Below are 5,228 nucleotides of genomic sequence, written 5' to 3' on the forward strand. Positions count from 1 at the left end.
ACCATTTCCGATCATCCAAAATGGAATACAATTTGTACTCCGGTACATATTTTCATACCATTAAAACCTAATTGTGTCAAGGAACAGAAATCAAATCTTGTTCCTAACTTTCACATGCATATCCCAAATGAGACCACCTGATACCAAAATTAACTGAACTAGGTATCTATAATAAATCTAATCTCATTAACGAGTATACTACTAAGCTACCAATACCAACTTTGTTTATACAAACCTTATCCTATTCCAGTATGTATATTCGACAGATAGTATTTAGACATTAATATACATTTATTCTTATCTCTAATAATATTTATATTATTGTTGTCATTTGATTTTATATATATATATATATATATATATATATATATATATATATATATATATATCTTTAAAATATATAGAACCATATAAGGTTTGCATATAGTATATCCTAAAATACATTTCTAACACATAAACCAAGAAATAATCATATATCTCACATATAAACTTTCTAATAGATATTTAATGCTTGTATTAAAGTCATGTTCATGAAAGGGACTATGCACTCACCTGACTCACGTGCATGACTGGTGATTTGGGCAGAGTTTCACCTAACACCTTAGTTTTTCTTCTAACGTGACCTAAGTATGATTTATACTAAGTCTTAGTCTAATGTTCCTAGTGACTAACTATAGTCTAGATTCCTCACTAATCTCAATGTCTACATCAAGATCTATAAAATAAAGAATGACCAGGTAGGATCATATCGAAGGTAGGGTTTGTTTGGTATACAAAGTATATTGTTTGGAAATTTCACTTTAAACATCTCACTAAATCTAGCCTAAACATCATCCATGTAAGTAAATCAATTAATACAATGACGTGGAATAACTAATAAATCTTATTTATAGGTTCATAATAATCACTTATGACTATAATTATAAGTTACACTAAAAGCAAAAGAGTGTATCTTAACTTACAGAGAGTTGGCAAAAATTAGGAAAACACACAGACATAATCTTGAAACTGAAAGCCCTATTTTGTTGGGCTACTGGCTACTCGAGAGCCTTGCTAAATTATCTCAAAAATCCATAAAAATCATATCTTGAATTGGAAGTTTATCTAGAGAGAAATGTAAGAAATGGAGTGGGTAAATGAGTATTTTTTGCATCCTATATATAAAGTTCAGGGGGGGGGGGGGGGTGTTGCGCCTCAGGGGTGTGCTGGCTCATGTTGCCTTCTGTCACATGTCAAGCTCCGGTTCACCCACACCTTATCTTTCTAGAACATGTCGTGTGTCACAGCCTCCATGGGTCATGTGTTGCCTTTTCGTGGTGCTATATCGCCATGTCTCTCGAAGATTTTGGCCGCCCAACATTGCCACGTGGCGCTCTCTCGTGGTGCCACATCATTGCGCACAATGCGTATTAGCGTGTGCAAATTTCTAGATTTTTGAAAATTCATAACTTCTTCATACGAGTTCAGTTTTTGATGTTCTTTATATTCCCAAAATCCTCTCGAAGAGCTTTACAACTTTCATTAAGGTAACACCTTCATATGAACTTCGTTCTTAACGGTCTTTATACCGTAGGGTTCATATTTATGAGATCTTTAATTCTCGTTTAGATTGTTTCGTCTAACAATCAATCATTTAGAATTTCGATTTCTTTGCCCATAGTAATAAGTTGAAACTTCAAAAAATCATAAGTTCATTTCATGAAGTCGGATTTAGACATTATCTGTATGCACACTCTCGGTTTAACGACAACTATGAATTTTGGTCAAATCACTTAGGCTAAAAAGTAATTTATAAAAAAATCACTTTTTACGATACATAGAGTCGTATCATTTTAATAAAAAAAAAACTTTGAAGAAGCATAACTTCTTCATATGAAATTGGATTTCAGCATTCTCTATATGTACAAAATCCTTATCACATATAATACTACTTCGGTTAAGGTTATTTATTTTAAATAACTTTCTATCAAAAAGTCATTTTAGTGCTTACGTACAACATCCCCTTTCAAATTGCTGGATGACTACCTCAAATCTGCAGGTGTTACAACCTCGAATATAGGGGTAGCGGTGTGGATGATGATTTTGCACAATTATTTGAAGAAGTGGAAACTAAATTTTATCCTTGTAGAACTTTCTCTTCTTTTAATTTTTTAGAAATTTTAATGAATAACAAGGTGAACAACAAATAGACTGATAGTTCATTTGATGAACTCCTTGATTTGTTGCAATCAACATTTCCCAAAGACAACAAGGTTTCCCTTTCACATTATCTAGCCAAAAAGAAACTCAAGAACATTGGTCTGAGGTACAAGTCTATACATGTGTGAAAAAAATGATTGTTTTCACTTTCGGAAAGAACAAGAGTCATTACATATTTTTCCCATTTGTAAAGAGATTCTATGGATCAATAAAAACACCAGGATAAGAAAGTAGCTCATAAGGTGTTACAATACCTTTCCTATGTCCTCTAGACTATGATGTTTATATTTTTTGAGGCACACCCCAAAATATAATTTGGTATAGTACCAGATGATCAAAAGATGGTGTCATGCGTCATCTCGTTAATGGGGAACATTGGCAAGATTTTGATAAAAATACCCAGACTTCTCGAGTGAACCCCATAATGTATGCCTAGGTCTTTAACCTATTGGTTTTAATCCATTTGGTAACATATGTAATCCACATAGCACATGGTTGATCATTGTAACATCCCAAATTTCGAGACCAAAAATTTCATTTTCGAAATAATAATTTATAAAACATTTTACCATAACATTGTCAATAAAGCTACACATTACAAAATCATAATGTTGTGTACCAAACCATGACATCAAAAGTAAAGAAAATCATAGTACAATCCCAGAAACCCATTGCGGAAACCATGTGTGTATGTGTAATGCGTTGCTACACCGTCGGCTCCTTCCCCTTCGAAGAAGAGGTACCTGAAACCAAAACCAAAACTGTAAGCACAAAGCTTAGTGATTTCCACCATCATACCACATACAATATCATACCATCGGTATCTTTCAACCGGTAACTTCCATCGGTATCTTTCAACTGGTATCTGCCATTAGTATCTTTCAACTGGTAATCGTCATCGGTATCTTTCAACCGGTACCTGTCATCGGTATCTTTGAACCGGTAACCGGGGACTATTTCACCCCTACTGCTATCATACAATATCAAGATATAATCATACAGTTAGGCATATCTGGGTGCTGACCTACCCTTTGATCCTAACGACCGATGTTAGGGAAAAACTATTCCCTACTACAACCACTAACATACACATTGCATATCATATAGGAAAATGTTTTGACAATATCACATAAACACATCAAGATAATTATCATAGAGACAATCATCCACCAAATACCCCGGATGGTGGGCCGAAATTGTGGCCTTATATCTACTCCTATTAGAAGGTAACTCATATCGATGTCGTACAGTGTGTGAACTATCTTCGGCATACAAGTCGACTACCCTCGACTCCTTGAGCCCTAAACGACAACACTTCAATGATAATCATTTGAGCATGCAACCCTAATCGGTGTCATACCAAACTAGTCAAAGTCATCATTGGTCAAAGTCAACTTCCAGTTGACCTGACTCGCAGAGTTGGTCTACCAACTCGTCGAGTCCATACCCTTCAACTCGATGCAATCCCCATCTCCACTCATCGAGTCTGGCAAGAAATTGACGGGTTCTCCTTAGATCTTACGCTCAGGGCCAACTTCATCAGACTCGAACTCATTGATTCCACCTCCCTCTTAAGAACACGTCCCGTCTACGACTCACCGAGTTGTATGAACAACTCGTCGAGTCCTTGGGAGATTCCCTTGGACTCGCCGAGCATGCTCTAAGAACTCATCGAGTCCTATTACTCTCAGTCCCCCTAATGAACATGAACAACTAAGATACCTTCCTTTCTCTCATCTAGTCCTTCGAAAAATGGATTTCATGGACATTACGCTCCGACTCGTCGAGTCCCAAGAACGACTCGCTGAGTTCACTCTTGACCACCACCGTACAGTCGATCTAAAGAGGTCTTAACACACCAAAACCATAGATCTGGCCTTCTAATGCCCATTTTACATGTAAAGACCTGAACTTGATGCACATGCAAGGGATTTTTGGCTCAAAATCCATAAGAAGTGACCTACAAGAGGCATGGGGCTCTCATGAGCATAAAGTTGGCACCTTTATGCCATGTGACCCCTCCTAAGGCCCGTATCTGAATTCAAACTCCATTCATCCCTTCATAATTCGAAAATGGATTAGAAGGCCCCCAAAATCCCAACTCCAAAGATGAATAATCACATAGAAGACCAAGACAAGAGATTATTACCTTGGATGAACTAGAAATGGAACAAATCTCCTGGATCTCTGAGCCCTAACATGCACTCTCAAGCTCCTTTCCTCTTCTTAAGCTTCATAACCCACTAAAATGGCCTTAGAGCACACAAACAAGGATAGGGTTTCGATATACTTTCTTATGGGATGATAGGGATGAAGAAGGCTGGGATAAGTTGTTTAAATAGGGTGCAAACCCTCAGATTTAGGGTTTCACTCAAACAACACCTACTCACCAAGTCAGGCTCCCAAATCGTCGATTAGGCCACTTAAACTCTCCCACGGTCACGACCATACTCGAGGAGTTGGGCCATCAACTCGTTGAGTCCCAGAACAAATACAAGAAACCTCGAATTAAATACTTACCAGGAATTAAGTGTTACAATCATAGTCACCACATACAAGATTTGTATGAAAGAGTCATCATTCAGGCTGACTTTGTTGATTCCCGACCCTAAAGCACCTATTAAAGATATGGATGTTTTCCTTAATTCATTGGTGGAAGAACTTAAAATTTTGTGTAACTCAGGCGTATGTGCTAAAAATACAACCATAAACACATTCTTCACGATGAGAGCTATGTTGATGTGGACAATAAACAACTTTCTAGCTCGTAGTAGTCTATCAAGTTGGAGCGGGCAAGGGTACAGAGCATGTCCTAATTGAAATGAAGATATGCATTCGTACCATGAAACAAACAAACTCGTATATATTCGTCATCATCTTTTCCTAAATGCTAATGATTTGTTAAGAAAGAGGTTGCAAATTAATAGGATGGAGGAGACAAGACCCGCTCCCAGACACTTTAGTAATGATGACATACAAGAGCAACTAGGTCATCTACTAACTCTTCAACCGAGTAAAATTTGTCAGTA

Source organism: Lactuca saligna, chromosome 8, assembly GCF_052625555.1.
Source record: "Lactuca saligna cultivar CGN05327 chromosome 8, ASM5262555v1, whole genome shotgun sequence".
Taxonomy (NCBI): Eukaryota; Viridiplantae; Streptophyta; class Magnoliopsida; order Asterales; family Asteraceae; genus Lactuca; species Lactuca saligna.